The sequence below is a fragment of the Pipra filicauda genome, unplaced genomic scaffold (assembly GCF_003945595.2).
Source record: "Pipra filicauda isolate LSUMZ 115617 unplaced genomic scaffold, ASM394559v2 scaffold81_size6448238_pilon, whole genome shotgun sequence".
Lineage (NCBI taxonomy): Eukaryota > Metazoa > Chordata > Aves > Passeriformes > Pipridae > Pipra > Pipra filicauda.
The window spans coordinates 751,564-769,968 of NW_024104998.1; positions in this window are offsets into that span (position 1 = coordinate 751,564).

The window sequence follows — 18,405 nt, forward strand, 5'->3', positions numbered from 1 at the left end:
AAAAGACAATCAGTCTCTTTATTTTTCCACTGGATTCCTTCTGTACTCTTTAAGACTGCCTGTGTTTTATTTTATTTTCTGGAAAAGCTGAAGGAAAAGAAATAGTACTTAACAGCTCTAACAAAATAAATACATATGCTGACACGTTTTAAGTGTCCTGCAGTAATCATAAACTGTCTTCAAAGATTAGTACCATACCAAACCATCAAAAGTGGTTATGAAATAGTTAAAATGTCTAGAAATGACATTATATCTGAAAACATCCTTCTTCAGCTTATTGGTCTAATTGTTAAGTTTATTTCATTTCTTTGCTCATATTGTTGGTGCCATAATTTTGTTGTATTTTTTAATGGTCATAAAAAATATTATCTATTATAACAGATATTTTTAGACTGTTTTCATTATTTGACAGTTTTGACAGACATTATTGATTTGGCCGGCAACTGTGGCTAACCAGAAGGGGACAATGTGACAGTTTTATGTAACAAAAGGCACAGTGTCATGTCAACTGAACTAAATGTTGTACAAAGTGACAGCAGGACAAAAACGCCTTTCAGACTTAATTTTCTGCTTCATTTTTTCTACTATCAATACATAAGGCAGTGCAGTAGGTGACACAAATTAGCAGGATAGAGCAAAAGGTCTATTCCTGTTTCTGTTACTATGCTTGACTTCTTTCCACTAAGGTAATCTCCAATTATTTTAAGGTTGAATGAAAAAGAAGAGCAGCTTACAGTGATCAACCTACCTGTTTAGGAGAAAATATATCACTTATCAAGACTCTTTTTATGTTTCTCCTAGGTGGCTTTTTGGATAAGATGAAAGAAAAAAGTCCCCCATCTGCTAGGTCATGCCTACAAGACACATTCTGTCAACTCTTAAAAGCAACAAGAGCTTTGCCTGTGGGATACCTATAATTATTATGTGGAGAGGCCTTGTGCCTGCTGTAGCTCATTGTTCTGCTAACACAACCCGAATGAGAACAGTGGCTCCAGGCTGTGAGTTGATAAAGTGCAACTTTTCGATTTTGCTCTTCTACGGCTCCAGCATTGTGCAGAGTCTGTGAGTGACATCTTTGGCCTTCCTTTGGGCTGAGCAGATTGAATCTGTCACGCTGAGTTAAACAATGACTAAGGGACACAACCTTAGCAAGGCCTGTCATTTTTTCCTACTAATTCAATCTACATTTAATCAATGAAAGTAATTTCTTGTTTGTTTAAGTCTCATATCCAACGAATCTAGAGGATCCCCAAGTAGTGCACCTCCACCCTGACCTTCTCCCCTTTTAGAACTTGGACTAGTATATCAAGAATGGAATTAGTGAAAATTGCACGTTGCATGGTTGTCAGGTTGCTCACTATATATTTACTCTCCTTTTGTGCTTATATGTAGCCGAGTGTCGTTTTACAATTCAGTTTTCTCACAGATTCAATGGAAAAAAATTGTCTGAAGTTATACCTCCCACTACCAACAAAAATCCACTGTTAAGAAATATAACGCACCGTCTTACAGGAGCATACTTACAGGAGCATTCAGTGGTTGTCCACATGTATGTCTCATACGTAAAGACCATAATGTAAGGATATTTCTTCCTAGATACAGGCTATCACTGTTATTGAAAGTAACCAGTAGTGACTTATGCAAGTTCAAGAACTATATTGATCAGTTTAGCTGGTCTTAATCAAAATCTGTCTTCTTTTCCACTCATAGTGATTAAATAAGTCTGAGAGAGCCTGACATCAAGTCTTTGCCTTTTTATTGGTTCTCAGCAAGTGCTGTGCTCAGCACTTCATTATCCAGCAGTTGCCAGGCAGGAAGCTAAAAACTCAGTGAAAGTTTGAAAAAAAAGAAAAAAAAATTAAATCTGTACAACAAGTTAAATATGTCAAGGAGAAGCCAGAGATAAAGTACAAGTTTTCTTTCATTCTGAATGGCTGATTTTCTTCTTAATAAACAGTACATTTTGAACAGATTAGAAAAGAGAAATCAGTACTTGTCTGATCATAAATATGAGTGGAAAAAATGCTGTATTTTTGAATTACATTCAACATTTTAACCTGATTTTGCCTGGTTAATCTAGGAGGAATTTGGAGAAAAACAAAACAAAACAAAACAAGAAAAAAAAAGTGAATCAACTATGATTTTTAGGCAATATATATTTTCTCTTTATAAAAAAAGTATAATTCTAGAAATACATTAACATATAAAGACATTTCTAATAATTGGATGTGCTTTCCTACAGGCATGAGCAGAAATTGAAAACATACCCTCTACCTGATTATTCTCTTTGAGAATACCAAGTTGGAAGGGGAACTCAAGGATCAGCTGGTCCAACCTTTCTTTGCAAAGGCACAATCTAGACAAAAAGTCGAGCACCCTGTTCGGATGAATCTTTAAAGTGTCCAACATGGGGGAACCCACTGCTTCCCTGGGGAGATTGTTCTGTTGACTGACTGTTCTCACTGTGAAAAGGTTTCCCGTTTATCCAATCATAATGTACCCAGGAGTAACATGTACCCATTAGGCTATTTTTCATGCAACTCCAGGTGAAAAGGAAGTCTCCACCTTCTGTATAACCACTTTGTAAATACTGGAACATGGTTGATAAGGTCTCACCTAAGCCTTCTCTTCTCAAGACTGAACAAACTCAGTTCTCTCAGCATTTCCCTATACAGCAGGATTCCTGGTCCTTTGGTCAGCTTTCTGGCCCTTTTCTGGACCTCTCTAGCCTGTCCATACAGTATTCCAGGTGTGGCCCTGACAAAAGCTGAAAAGAGTGGGATAATAACTTCTTCATCTCTGGGTGGTGATGCCCTTGTTGATGCAACCCCGCAGTCTGTTGCCTTTCTTTGCTGAGTAGCAAAGATCACTCCTACGGAGCTTGTCTTCCTCCTGGACCACCAGGTCCCTTTCCCCAGAGCTGGTCCCCAGCCGCGCAGAACCCAGACTATTCTGCACTCCTGGATTATGATTTCCCAGGCTACAAGGACAACAACTTGCCCTTGTGGAACTTCATAAGGATCTTGTTAGCCTACTCTTTCAGCCTTCCAGGTCTTCCTGCAAGGTGAGTCTCCTTTACAAAGTGACTACTTCCCCACTCAGTTTGGTATCATCAGCAGACTTTATCAGGGTACACTTGATCCCACCAATCACTTAAGACGATATCAAACAGTGCTGGGCCTAGTATTCATCCCTGGAGACCCCACTTGTGACAGGTGTGATTGTTCCATCTCTAACTCAGTACTTTGTTTTTACATTGACCAGTGCAATAAACGGTAATTAGACGCTCTGTTGACGCATGAGAGGTGTTAATGGGGCAATTAAGCCCCTTGGGCAAGGCTTCTTCGAAGCCTTTTAAAGTTGCACAAGCCGCAATTAACCACTTCACACTAACAAAGCTATTTCCATTGGCTGTGGTACGTGCCAAGTGCAAGTTTTGTGGGCTTTCAGGAGCCCCCCCGGAAGTCCAGCGACCAAACAAAATGGCGGACACCGACTTCGGCTCTTTGCAGAGCTGTCTTCATTGACCTAGGGGACATTTTGGACTGCTTGCTGGAACCCCTGGAGAGTCTCCCACAGAAAGTTGTTACATTTTCCCTCCTTGGCAGAGCCAGCCTGCCTGGATACCAGCAGCTTAACCAATTGACATCGTGGAAAGATCTGCCCAGAGCCAAGCCGGCCAGTGGGCACCCACTGGGAGGTATTTAAGGCAGTGCCCAGCATTGCCCGATGGTCCGGTCCAGTTCAGTCCATTCTGTGTTACCCAGGGTCCCGTGCTGGCTGCTGGCTCCACTCCTTGCTCCATCCTGCTTGTCTCCATCCTGCCTGGTTCCGTCCTGCTTGTCCCATCTGCCTGCGTCTCCTGTCTGTCTTGGTCCCAGTCTGCGTACCACCTGCTTCCCCCCAGCAGCCCGTCCCTGACTGCCTGAAGCTGACTACACCCGGTTCTCTCACTGGTGGTGGTAACCTTTCTACGCTTTCCTTTTGTAGCCTTTCCTTTTCCTTATCTCTCCCTCTTCTCCCCCCACCCCTGCTTTTACCATTACTTATTGTTACAAATAAAGTAAATTGTCTGTTTGAGACCTAACATTTGGAGTTTTGTGCCTTAATCTTGCCTTCGAAGTAATCATCTAAAAGACCATGTTGCAGTCCCTGACCAGGCTGTAGCAACAGGTTGCCAGCATGAAAAGGAGCGTTGTACCACCACTCTCCAGGTGCTGCCTGTCAACCAGTTCCCCACCCACCACACAGACCACTTCGTTGGACAGTAACACATCCGTTTTTCTGGAAGAAGGCTGAGAGAAATCATACAAAAACTCTTAAAAAAAATCCAGGTAGACCATGTCCATTGCTCACTCCATGTCACTTATCAGGTCATTTTGTAATAGAAGGTAATTAGGTTTGGCTGGCTTTTGCTGGCTTTTTCCAGTCACATGCTTCATCTGGCTTGTGATATCCTCTCCAGGAGGATTTGTTCTTTAACTTTCCTAGGGACTGAAGTAAGATTTCCTTTAAGCCCTTCTTGTAGATGGGGTTGACATTAGCCTTCTTCCAGTCTTCTGGGACATCCCCCGATTTCCGTGATCTCTAAGATTATGGAGAGTGATCTTGCAATGATGTCAACAAGCTCCCAGCACGTTTGGGTGAATATTGTCAGGACCCATTGATTTATAGTCAAAATTTCTCAAAGCTCCCAGAAGGCAGCATACCTCTTGAGACTCCCGGTCAGGTCAGCAGATGTGCATCTTACTGCCTACTGTCCTAGTCACTGACTATGAGCTCTTATTCCATTTGGTGGTATGTGTTCTGTGATGCTGGAACAGCTTCTCCTGGTAGACTTTGCTCATGGGTTTCTACAGTCATTATAGCTTCATATTTGATTTTGATTCTCAGTTGTCCTCTGTGGTCTCAGCATTATCCAGGGCTCTTTCAATCTCTGTAGTTTCTCCTGGCAGTGCCCAAGCTGCACCAGCTTGCCAGAGCTGCCAACTTTGGGTGGAGCTCTCTGCTCTGTGTTGGGTTTCCCTGGCTCTGTGAACACCCTTGTACCCCTTGATCAAGGACCAAGCTATAGAACTTACTGCTGCTGCCTCTGTGTGCCTCAAGACTGAGTTTCTGTTTCAATGCAAAAAGATAGTAGAACAGTTCTGCTACCTTGGTAGCATTACAGATCTGCCTCATTTTGAGTCTCAAGGACTTTTGGTTTATTCCTCTTTATATATGTTAAAAGGGAAGGTATAGGAAGTGTTTCCTTTAGAACTGTGAAGCTGAGCAACTGACAGCAAAGACTTTTTTCAAATAACACTAAATCTTTCCTTAAATAGCGCTAAACCCCCGCCAGTACAGCCAGACTGTTAGTGCATCATGCTAAAATAAGAATCAGATACGCAAAAGTGAAATTTTCTGACCACACTAAGACCTAACTAAGACCTTCCTGGAGCATGGAAACAACACACATGAGCCAAAGGGTAAAGAAGGGTGTCTGCAGTGTTAAGGGTATTATGTCTTTGCCGGCAGAAGCTCAGTCCCATGACGTGGCAAACTCAACAGCAGGACTGTGTGTTAGAGGAGTGCATACAGTAATGGCTTAGGGTCTTAATGCCATCTGTCTCTACTTGGCTTGTGAGCACACGCCATAATAGCACAGAGTCAGGCCATAATAGCATTAGTAAGAATATATGACAGAAATAAAATAATATAAAATAAAATAATATTTTATTCCCAGATAAATTAAAAGACTGTGTAGCAAGGAGGTTTTAAAACAAAGTTCATTTATTATTGGAAAGTGGCAGTAGCAGAGCACATCACTACCTTTGGTTTACCAGGTGCAGGTAGTTGACATTCAAAAGACATAGGATGCTCAAAAAATACCAGACAAATTAAAAGGAATTTAGAGGAAAACAAATATGACTAATTAATTCTCTGTCTTAAAATTTAGCAACAGTAATGTACATACACCTGGTTCATTCCTCTAATGAATAGCTGAGTATAGCATGAAAACTACTTAGAACTAGCAGAGATTTTAGAAGTCCCTCCACTTACCAGCAGACTCAGATCATACAATACGGACAGTTATTCCTACCAACTAAGCAGTGACTTTTGCAAGTAGGACTGCTCTAAAAATTTTCACCACTGTTAATAATATGATCTTATTTTTCTCTAATTCATCTGTAACTTTAAATTGCTTTTCAAACACATCCGTACACTTTTATACAAGAAATGTGCAGACTGGAGAACAAGAGGCTGGAGAACAACTCCACAGAAAGAGATCTGGAGGTTCTGTTCGATGTCAAGTTGAATATGAGTCAGCAGTGCCCTGGCAACCAGGAGGGCCAACCGTGTCCTGAGGGGCATCAGGCAAAGCATCACCAGCTGGTTGAGGAGGGGACTGTCCCACTCTGCTTTGCACTGGGGCAGCCTCACCTTGAATACTGTGTGCAGTTTTGGGCACCACAATGTAAGAAAGATATTTAAGTTGTCTGAGAGTGTCCAAAGGAGGGCAATGAAGATGGTGAAGCGCCTTGAGGGGAAACCATATGAGGAGCGGCTGAGGTCACTTGGTCTGTTTAGCCTGGAGAAGAGGAGATTGAGGGAAGACCTCATTGCAGTCACGACTTTCTCACGAGGGGAAGAGGAGGGGCAGACACTGATCTCTTCTCTGTGGTGATCAGTGAGAGGACCCAAAGGAATGGCATGAAACTGTGTCAGGGGAGGGTTTTAGATTGGATATTAAGAAAAGATTCTTCATTCAAAGAGTGGCTTGTCACCAGAACAGGCTCCCCAGGGAAGTGACTATGGCAGCAAACCTTCCAGAATTCAATAAGTGTTCAGATGATGCTCTCAGGCACATGATGCACTTATTAGGACTTTCATGTACAGTAGGACTTTCCTGTACAGGACCAGGAGTTGGACTTTGATGATCCTTGTGGGTCCCTTTCAACTCCCAATATTTATGATTCTGTGATTTCAGAATCTCAGTGTAATTCAGGTCAGTTAAGGTTGCTTGGGCTTCTTTTTTCAGCTGCCATCTCTCCTAAAAATTTCATCAATCAAGAATGGGACCATAGCCCAGCTGTACTGATACTTCACATCAAAGAAAGATAAACACATGCTCCACTGTCAGTCTGCCTGTAAGAACTTAAGTAAATAAGCTTAAGTTTAAAGACATCTATAATATTAAGCATGTGCCTAAATATTTGGCTAACTAGTGCCTACACTGAGCAGCAAGCTTCACAGAAATTTTGTTGTGGTCTGACCTGCCCTGCAAATTACAGAAGTATGTTCTCATCCTGTCATCAGGATCTGTTGTTATGTCACAAGGGGATAAGAAGGATGAGTGGGATGACATACTGAAGCAAGCTACCAAATCCGATGTTTGGAACAGGATCCAAAGTATGTTTTCAGAATGTGTCTATTTGGGGCTTGTTTCAAGACCGTCTCTCTGCAAATGCTTTTTTACTTCACACATTTTTATCAGATCCATTTGAAGTTAAAAATTACAGCCACGTTAGAAATAAATACAATGCCAAAGAATGACAAGGAAAACAAAATACTAATTATTAAAGAATGTCCTGTCTTTAAATTCCTCATATATTTTCATCAAAAAGAGTAACAGAATAAAAAGTCCCAGAAAAAAACCCAAACATTCAGGAAGCTAGTGAAAATAAGTTGTCAGTTTCTGTTGTGCATCACAAGATAAATGAGCAAGAAATGTCTGGTTTTGTTTTAAACTGTTTTTTACCTCAGTGTTTTTGGATAGCACTTGCATCTTTAGAAGAAGATTCACAATTTTCCTAATTTTTCTTCTGCTCTGCCATCAGATGCCTCTGCAGACCCCACATGAGAGCATTTGAGGAACCAAGGAAAGTAGAGCAGATGGGCACAGGGGAATGATGTAAGGAGAGGATTTTTTATTTGGATTTTTTATTTTAACATGCTTTTAAACACCTAGCACAGTGAAGTGCTATAATAATGCGATTAATAAAAGCTGCACCAGTATAACCTCCCAAGATGAGAGTGGGTTGGTAAGGGGCCAGCCAAAACTAATGCCTCTGGAAAATTCCCACAAACTGCTTTGAAATACAACTGGTAGGAAAGAGACAGTGAGAAAGTGAGGAAATAAAAACAAAGAGAGAACAGCTGAAGTGGGGACAAGACCAAATGCCAAGGAGAAGGTAAGAAACTCAGAGCCCTCGCAGAACATTCGCAGAAGTCTAATTCCTAATTTGCACAGTGAAGGAGCATAACTATTCCCCTTTGGTCATCCCAGGTTGGACACAAGTGAAACAGAAAAGTGATTATGATAGTTTGTACTTAGTTTGTACTTCTTTTTGCAGCTAAGAGAGAAACTGGAATGTTAAAGCTCTTCATTGTTATTTCACATGTATATAAATATTATTTTTTGCATAAAGGCCATGTTGAAATTCTGGTACTAATTAAAATTTCTTGACGTGCTATAATGAGCCATTAAACTGAAAGATAAATGTAATAAATCTGGACAACAAAAATGAGCAACAGAGGCCAGCATTATTCCTGACAGAAATTGTCATAGAAATATCTTTTCCATGTTCTGGTACTTGTGCATGGAAGTCTGAAGGAAATAAGCCATATAAAATATATTTCTTAATAAACATGTATAAGTATATAAAACATAAATAAACATAAGTATAATCTGCACTGATTGTGTAATGTCAGTTCTAGTACAGCTTGTTTCCTTTTCTTTCAACTAGACACCAAAACTCTACTGGATGTATCCTGATTATAAAAGCCATTATGAACAATTTCTGCCTGTGATGCAAAATCACGATAATAATCACAGTCTTTATTTGCCTTGAAGGTGTGAAAGACTGATCCTTAGTAGGAAGCTAACTGTATGTGATGGGTTTGGTTGTGGTAAAGTTAATTTTCTTCACAGTGGCTTGTATGAGGCTCTATTTTGGATTTGTGCTGAGCACAGGGTTGATAATACAGAGAGAGTTTTGTTATTGCTGAGCAGGGCTTACACAGAGCCAAGGCCTTTTCTGTTTTTTATACTGCCACGCTGGTGAGCAGAGTAGGGATGCATGTGAAACTGGAAGGAAATATAGCTGGAACAGCTGACCACAACTGACCAAAGGGATACTCCAGACCGTATGACATCATGCTCAGTATGTAAAGTGGGAAGAAGAAGGAGGAAGAGGGAGACATTTGGAATGATGGTGTTTGTCTTCTCAAGTGACCATTATGTGTGATGGAGCCCTGCTCTCCTGGGGATGGCTGAATGCTGGCTGCTCATGGTTTTGCATTGCTTGCATGTGCAGCTTTTACTTTCCTTATTTAAGTGTCTTCATATTAACTACATCGGTTCAAAATGGAGATAGCCCTGATTATTGTTATCAGGAACAATAAATATTTAAAAGATGCATTTAGCTTTTTCAGACATCAAAAACCACTTCAAAGAGGGTGTGTGAACAGATTATAACATTTGAAAATAATGAGAAAATTAATTCAAGGTCTCTGCTAGATATTAGTGTAGTATTTCATTGGTAATACGATTTTTTACAGTCCAAAAGATTATCTTTGTAACTTCGACTGTGTACATATTGATGAATACTTGATAAGTAAAAGAGACATCAAAATTAATTATGGGCATGACTTTCAGAACCTGACAATTCCACTAGGAATTAATTTAACCCTATAGTTTTTTCCTCTTCTGCAGCACCTTTTGATAAAAGTGGTTCCAAAGGACAAAAAGTATAAGGAGCAGCTGATTTAGAGGTACTTCTCTGAGTTCAGTATTGATGTACCTGGTGAGAAGAAAAATGGAGGCTTCTAAGTGTCTTTTACACAAAGAAACGTCACGAGTGCAGCTTCTAAACCTTGTGAGTCCTTTGCTACTTCTAAGTCAGTCAGACAAAGACTACGGTTCAACAAACAGGAGCAAAGTATCATCTATGAAAAAAGACAGGTCCTCTGCAATATGCCTCCTCATGGGAACCTAAACAAGACAGAGACATGGCAAAGAAGGGAGTCATTAGTAGTCACAAATAATAATCCCTGGCTTCTTGTTCTACTCTTGGTTTTGTTGTGGGTTTGGGGGGGGGGGGGGGGGTGTTGTTTGGTGGTTTATTTTTTTCTTTCTCTTCTTTTTCTTGCCTTCCCATGTATCCTTCTCTTAATGTGACCTCATGTACTTTCTGTCTAGCTTCCATTCCTGACTTGCTCCCTGTGCAGGGAGGCAGCCTGCACAGTATCAGATAACAGAAGCATTCAAAGAATGTCACAGTTTCACTTCCATAGAGGTTTTAACATTCTGAAGAAACGTTATTTTCATTTGTGTAAATAATGTAAAAAATACACTTAATTTGAACTGTAACCAGACTATATCCCCATTCAAATTTGGGGGTTTGTGTTGTTTGATGGTTTCAAAATATTTCTAAAGCAAACCCCAAATCCTTTCAAAACCTTTCCCCCCAGCCCCCATTAAGCATGATTTGGTTGTACCTCCATTCATCATTCTGATCTTTTATATGGAATCAGCCCCAAATTGTTTTCTATGGATTTAAAGTATGCCTTTTACATTCTAACAAATTATGTACTATGAACTAAATGAAATTTAGAAATGCATTTGTTTAGAAAAGTATCTGCCTAAAACAAAACAATTAGGACTGCTTCAGTTCAGTTAAGAGTGAGTTCTCAGAATAGAAATAAATATAGAGGATAGTATTACTGCCAGGTGAAGCTAGAGAACTTAATTTTAAAGACAGTGCTAGGAAGAAAGGGTGGAGCAATTATTACATGTTAATTCCTTGGCACTCAGCTCTTCCATGTTCCTCCTTAATAATCTTATCTGTACCATACTAACCTTACATTCTACTCTAATGTCAATGATGCTCAACACTCAACTCATTTGATGTTTTTAATAATTTGACAACATTCTTCTTGTTCTGTCTTGGGCAGAGTCTGCGACTTCAAAACCATTCAGCTAAATGTCTACAACTTCAGTGAAAGAAAAATATCCTCATTTGCAATTCTGTCTACTCTGCCTCATCTGCCTACTCCCTATAATCTTGGCATCAACCTTCATCTTTAAGACTTTACCACCACTTTTCATATTACTAACTTTTCACAGAAAATCTGTTAAAGTAACTATGTTTTATTAATTTTCTTTTAGTTTAATTCCATGTTTGGATCCTTTGTGGCCTCCTACTCCTCTGAGCCCCAACAGACAAAGGATACCCCTATCCACCTTCACCACTCTGTTAAGACATACGCACATTTTCACTTTGTACACCTATGTGCCTAATTTGATAAATGTGCTCAAAACAACCACCATTAATTTTTACTATACATGCACCTGGTAACGGTTGCCTCAACCAAACCTTCTGTTGACTTCTTTATGGCCTCTGACTCTGCCACAATTTTTCCTCCTATTACTTACACTCAACACTGTGTAAGTGCAACCCCCTGTTTTGTGGACAAAAATTCCTTCCATCAAGAGTCACGAACATATTAGCAGCACTGATCTTATACAGTGAGTAAGAAATAGGCAGCAGACCTTCAGCATATACACAAATATACTTTTCATGTTGGGCAAGTTCTCACAGAACATGCTCAGACTGACTTAGCTGGTATATTAGTTATAATTACATATATATATATATATATAAATATTTTATTCTGTGATTGGTGTCCACCAGAGGTGGACTGAGTTATTTTATAGTGGTGTCTGTCTCTCAAAATCTGTTAAAGAGATAATCGACAAAACTAACTTTTAGATGGGTGAAGTTGGAAAAAGTAAATCTTAGCAAGTGAATTTTCTTCCTCAGGAAACTACTTTTTTTCCTAGTAATATAAGGCAAGTGATACAAACTTGAAAGCTTATCTTCATAAGAGAATAATTTTTTTTTTAAAAGAGGAATATTTGGAAGGAAAAAATATCCTTTACTATGTCTAAACAGTATGGTTCACTTACATCATTAGGCTACTGCAGTTACAACATTAAATCAGTGCACTGAAAGGAATAGTTATCCAAAAGTAGACATTAAATACCATAAAAAAAATCTGATCCTATCATATATCTTCACACAGACCCTGTATACTGCAAGAGTGCATTTAAAAGATAAAAATGTTTTAACTTGCAGAACTAGGGGGGGAAAAAAGGAGGAAACTAGACAGAAATGTCAGCTCTAGTAGAAAACAAAATAACTTAGGTATAGTACTTGCTGAAAAAGACATTGACAAAATGTCAATAAGAAGCACTATTTGAACACAAAGACTGAAGTTCTACAAAGCTCAAAAAAGAGATTAAACTCCCTATGGAAGAGAATTATGCATTTTTCCCCAACTCATTCTGATGAATTTGAAAGCCAAGAAAAATAGTATAAACCTTCTCCAAGGTGTAAGCTCTCTTTCCAGTTCTACTTTGTAGTTGTAGCAATTTTATTAAATTACTACAGTAATCAGCTGAGACCCATTAAGTGTTAGTTTGACCTGCTTCTCAAGTATCTAAGCAGATGCAGCTGGAATGAAAACAGATGGAAGGTGTAAATGAGAAGATTCAATTAACATTTTTTTCTCCTTCTCATATGAGTTTCAAGAAGAAACTCCCCCAGGATTAAAAGTGATCCTTTAATTTAAGAAATATCTTTTTTGTCTATTCAAAATAAAAACTTTTAATGTCATCACACACCCTTTGGTTCAGCCTGGGAAACTGAGCACTTACAGGTTCATGATATGACTACAAGAACAATGAAATCAAGCTGGCCCAAAAACGGGCAGTCACTGTCTAACAACCAAATGGCAGAGCCTTATGCATACTTAACTTATTTAAACAGGAGAAAAAAAAATCTACAAGAGTTTACTGCAAAATTAGAAATTCATGTAATGTTTACACTATCAAGCAAAATAAAAATCTTTGTTTATTAAGATGATTATAGACATAATAGACTTTAATCTCATTTGATGTTGCTGGGTACAGATCTGCTTCTGGTGATACTACACTAGAGCATCAGTAGCAGTGACATTTCAGGTGGCATCAGTACAGTAAAGAGAAATATAAATAAATTATTTAGTTATTAGTCTAAAGGGGTGATGCCAGCTTAATTTAAATGCAGACACTGCCTAAACTTCCAATTTGCATCATAACACACTTTTGTATAACTTAAGGCTTTTAAGAGTGTTTTATAACCAAGTTATAACCAGGCCTGTGGCCCTGGATGCGTGCTTCACGGTGGCGCGGCCTGGCCAGCCCTGGGCGTGTGTGCGGCGGCACAGCCCAGCCCCGGGCACTGGGGCCCGGCCCCGGGCGCGGAAAGGAGCGAGAGAATGGGAGCTTCGCCTGTGCGGACAGTGCCATCGTGGGAGATGAGAGGGGAGCCCCAGAACACACAGAAGGGAAGGACAACTCTAAACCCGGGCAGATGGAGCTCGTCAGCCCTGTAAGGCCATCCATCTAAGAGAAGGTCACTCTAAACAAACCTACGTCCTGAGGACCTCGCTGCCACCGTCCAAGCTCGCTCGGCCCTGACAGATGAACCTTAGGATTAAAGGGTGGGTCCAGTTCAGCGCACACTGTGTCTCACCTAAAAAATCCATTGCGCAGGCTCGAAGGCCTTACCCGCATTTGCAAAGCCCTGTATCACCAGCGCGCTTGTAACAAATGTGGGTGGAGACCTTTCCCGGATCTTCGTTCGCGAAGACTGGCCGTGATGATAACCAAGCCTGTAAACAGTATGTTGAAGATAGCCTAAAATAACATAATTACATTGTATTGAAATACATTGCAAAACAACAATCGCATATGGGAAGGAAAAAAAGAAATTGCTCCAAGGACCATGTTTATCACACCTCCAGTTAGGATCAGAAGCAGCAAAATTAGACCTTACAAGCAGAAATGCAAGTTTATTTTTTGGTCACTGGGAGAATCATTTTCAGAGGTTTTCATTCTCCTAAAATCTTTATATATTCCCTGTTTTGTATTACAGAAGTTTATGAACATTTATAACCTGTCAAATACACCTCTGAATTTTCCAAGGTAGTACCTCACCTGCCCTATACCTTGAATATTATTAATAATAGATGTCTGTTTCTTCTACTTGCATCATTGTTTATAAGGTTTTTTTTCCAATATAAATCACAGTTTGTGGTAAGCACACGCTCAAGCCCTGCTGATCAAAATATAATGAATAAAATAATATAGCTGACCTATTTAACTCTGCAGCTCTTATCACTGGGTATGAAGGTTCCTTGTGGGTCCAGGGACCTGAGCTACAGCTGTGAGTAGCTTCCATGAGTGGGAAGAGTCACTAGATAAGAAATACGTAGTGGGTAAGGATGAGGCAGCGGTTCCTGCTGAAGGTTTTAGGGCCTGGGAAAGGCTGGTTTTATGGGAACTCTGAGGCAGTTGCAGAGAAACTCTCAGATCATCATTCTGCTCTGAGGATGGCACGCTGCTCTTCAGTTCTGCTAGGTGTCCAGATGGCAGAAAAGTGTCCCTTTTGCATGGGAAGGATTCACAGCTGAATCCCCCATCCCCCAGTCTGAACTTAGCTGCCTCAGCCAAACCAGTGAGATTTACTTTTTATATTTTCTTGGGTTCCTACACCATCCCCCTCATATTAACAAAGAGAAGATATCCACCATTAAACTACAAAGTAAGGTGTTTATGTCTTGCATTTCCTATAAGGAGGCATTTACTGCAACAAAGTTCTATCCAGGAGACTATTAAGTGTATAAAGTCAGCTCCTGCTGCCTCTGAATCAATCTGTAGAAAACAATTAACCGTTCAGTAGCCCAAAGAAGTCAGGAGAACATCTGTTCTATGTGTCTGTCCCATATATGTGTATGGAAGACCCAGAAAAAGGTGCTTAATAGTTAAGGAATTTCTATGAAGTAAAACATCTGAACTGAAAGGGATTAAGACGTCTGTCTGAGAATGTGTGTCAGGCATCTTCAGGAACATGCACCAACTCAGAATATCTTCTAACTCAGTTTTTAGGACAAAAGAACAATAACTGAATTCAAAATCCAAATGCAAATCACCCAATGGTAGAGAAAGGAGCTAAAGTAATGCATTGGAACAAAATAGGAATAGTCTCCATCCTTCTGATCATTCCAATAATGTTATCCTAGATCAATTTCTGGACTAAATTTGAGAACATAGAAAATAAACTACTAGGTAAGTGACTATTTCAAGGATCTTCTCAGAATTTAAGTGTAAAGCTACCTGATAGCATCACAACTCAAATGTCTGCACACGTCCCTAGAAGAAGTATTTGAGCAGAATAAGGTGCTCTAAATTCCTACTCATCTTTGTTGCCCTCTGTTGGGCTCATTCCAGGAGCTCCATGTCTCCCTCCTGTACTGAGAAGCCCAGAACTGAACACAGCATTTCAGGTGAGGCCTCATCACAACTGAGTGGAGGGGCAGGATCACCTTCCTCAACCTACTGGCAATGATTTTCCTAATGCATCACAACACCTGGCTTTCTTGTCCACCCATGTATCAAGTAGTGGTGAAAGAAGCACCCAAAACTGTCTTTAAAATTGTCTGTAAAAGGATAATTAAAGGGGATATAACTTGATACAAACATTGTTTCACAGGTTCTTATGAATAAAGAAGAAAGTTTGCTACTGTGGAATTGTCTACAGGTTTTTGATAAAAATAAATGTGCATAGAATTTATAGCTTTAAAATTTGTAATTTTCATTCAAATTTCTTCATAAATAGAGTTCTTACTCTTCCAGTGTTTCAGTTAACATACTGACAATATATGGCTGTCTTTTCTTTACCATGCTAGTGACAATGATTTTTTACATTATCTTTTCGACCTCAAGGATGAACTTATAAAAATTTATAAAATTTATTAAAAAATCTTTCCTTGTAAATTTTTTTCTGACAGCCACTCTTAAAACTCACTTAAGAAAACTCTTCCTGTCCCTTAAAAATGGAGGCATGTCTGCACCAAACATGACATTTGTTTTATAATGCACAGCATCTCTGCAACAAATCATAAGAAATATGTGGCAGCCTCTTTATCTGTTAAGGGAAACATATATAAGCTGACTAGACAGAATATGATTTCTTATACTCACATGTGGCTGAGAATTAAGAGTGTTCTAGAAAAGATTATTTGTTGTGCTTTATAAGTGTAAGAGATCTGGAATTTAGTTTTACTTTTCTTCATAGAGTAAGTATACAGTACTTTCTGTTTATAAATAGTTTTGAATGAAGAAGAAAAGTTAACACTATTTTCTAATAAACATAGCAGTTACCAGAAATGCAGTATTTTCAAGGAAGTTTTATTTTGAGTGAATGGGAGCAACTGAGCACAGAGTACATAAATGGTACAATAGCAAGTGAGATAGTGGAGATAAAGGATAAATCACTGCATGCTCCTAGTTCCTATATAAAATATATAATGCCATTCTTCCTCTGCTTTGTCTCTGGCAGTATGCTACATGGGGATTAGGAAAAAAGCTTCATTGAATTCTTTCTCTGTTGTATACAAAAGAGATGGACTGTACACAATAATGTATGTCTAGACTATCCTTTGAGAATAGCCCCCAAGGCCATCCTTACAAGAAGATTTGCTGTTCAAATGGACAGTGAACGTGAAAGTGGAATCCAAGAGTGCTGAGTGAGCGCTGAGAGAGCAGACTTCAGGCCACAGGGGAACCAACCTAGACAAGCTGCCCGGGGGCTGCCTGGAGACCTGCATGTATGGGAAGGATGATGGCTACTGCCCACATATGGCTGCAGAGCCCTCTTACTGCCTGAAATGTGAATTACTGTGAAGAAGTATTCAGAGAATTTAAAATTAATCACTTTAGCAAATCATTTGCCCAGCTAGGAATATTTAATTAGTTATATAAAAATAAATTTACATTTCAAGCAATTATTTTGTCCATCTACTTACAGGTTACTCTATAGATTTTCTTTCTTCCCAAATCAGGTCTCAAATGAATACATATTTACTTTAGTTACTCTTAAAACTAGTGGTTTACCAATAGCTTAATTTTTACTGTCAGTAACAACAATGCTCCCTCTCTTTCAGCGCATGTCTTGTGAAACAAATGTACTGGTTATCATAGTGTACTGAGGAGGCATTGAGACTGAGGTCTTCAAAGCATCGTACAGGTTGTACATGGCATACTGGAGTACCTAAAAGCATACATGCTTTTGAGAAGTAGAATTCTCATTACATTGATGGGAACAGTTAAACCCCTGCGGCAAATCATCATATAAGGTCATCAGACTAGAGGGAGCAATGGAACTTACCCATGAAGAAATAACAAAGGAAAAGGGCAAACATGCTGAAAATTGACAAGGTCGAAATTAGGTGTCTTTCAGTGCTGGATGCCCTCTAGATTCACTTCTCTTTTGGAGCTACACATATTAACCAACTCATGTAGGGTCTTCCATAGGAAGGACAGACCTCAAAACATCTCTTTGTTAAGGAAACTTCTGTGTCCAACCATCCAAGAGACACTCTGGCAGTCCCACCCACTCCTGCACTAGGACTGAGGCCCCTTCACAGAGGGCAGTTCCAGTGACCCAATGGCTGCCCTGTTTAACTCCCCGTGCACACACTCACACAGTTGGGCAAGGTTTCTTTACCTGCTCGACCCCAGGTTTCCCATAGAAAGTCTCAGACATCCAGATCCTTGAAACAGTTTAATTTTGGTACAATAAATAACAAAACTACAGCTCAAGCTCCAAGGAGGGACACATAACAAAGGATTTCTGGTCCTTTTATAACTTCGTAATCCAAGCGCATGAAAGTCTGGGATCCTCAGCTTGTGCTATGCCTCTCAGTGGCCAGTCCTGTCTGGGCCACAGGTCCCTGTGCTCTTTGCTATGCAAAGGGGCAGTTCACAGCCTCTTGCCTGGGGGGTCCCACCACCCAGAGCTCAATCTGCAGCTGGCACTGCAGCTGCACACTGAGCTACCTGCACCAAATATGTTCCCTTAACACCTTAACTGGCAGAGAGATTTAGGCTGGCTGGCAGGTCCTTATTCATTTTCTCCAGAGGCAGAAGTTGAAGTTCCATTCTTCTGAGTAATATAAGCCCTGTCCCATGGCCCTGTAGTCATTAGCAGAATGCTCTTCTGTCATTTTTAAAAAGAAAATTGCTATAAGAAAATTTTCTAGGCTGTTCTAACTGTGTTTGGGTGAGTAATTATGAAGAATCTGTATATTCTCTATTTTGACATCTGAGTAACATTCAACAATTTTAAAAATATGAAAGCAGCAAACTGTACTATTTCTGAAACCAGTGAATATCTCAGGGTCTGCACCTGCTACCTCAATGCACATTGATATACTTTTTTTAAGCTGTCACATTCAAAAGCCATTTTGAGCTCATTTAGTTACCTTTACAGTCTTTGGTCTGGTAATTTCATACTGAAAATTTTACTTGACTTT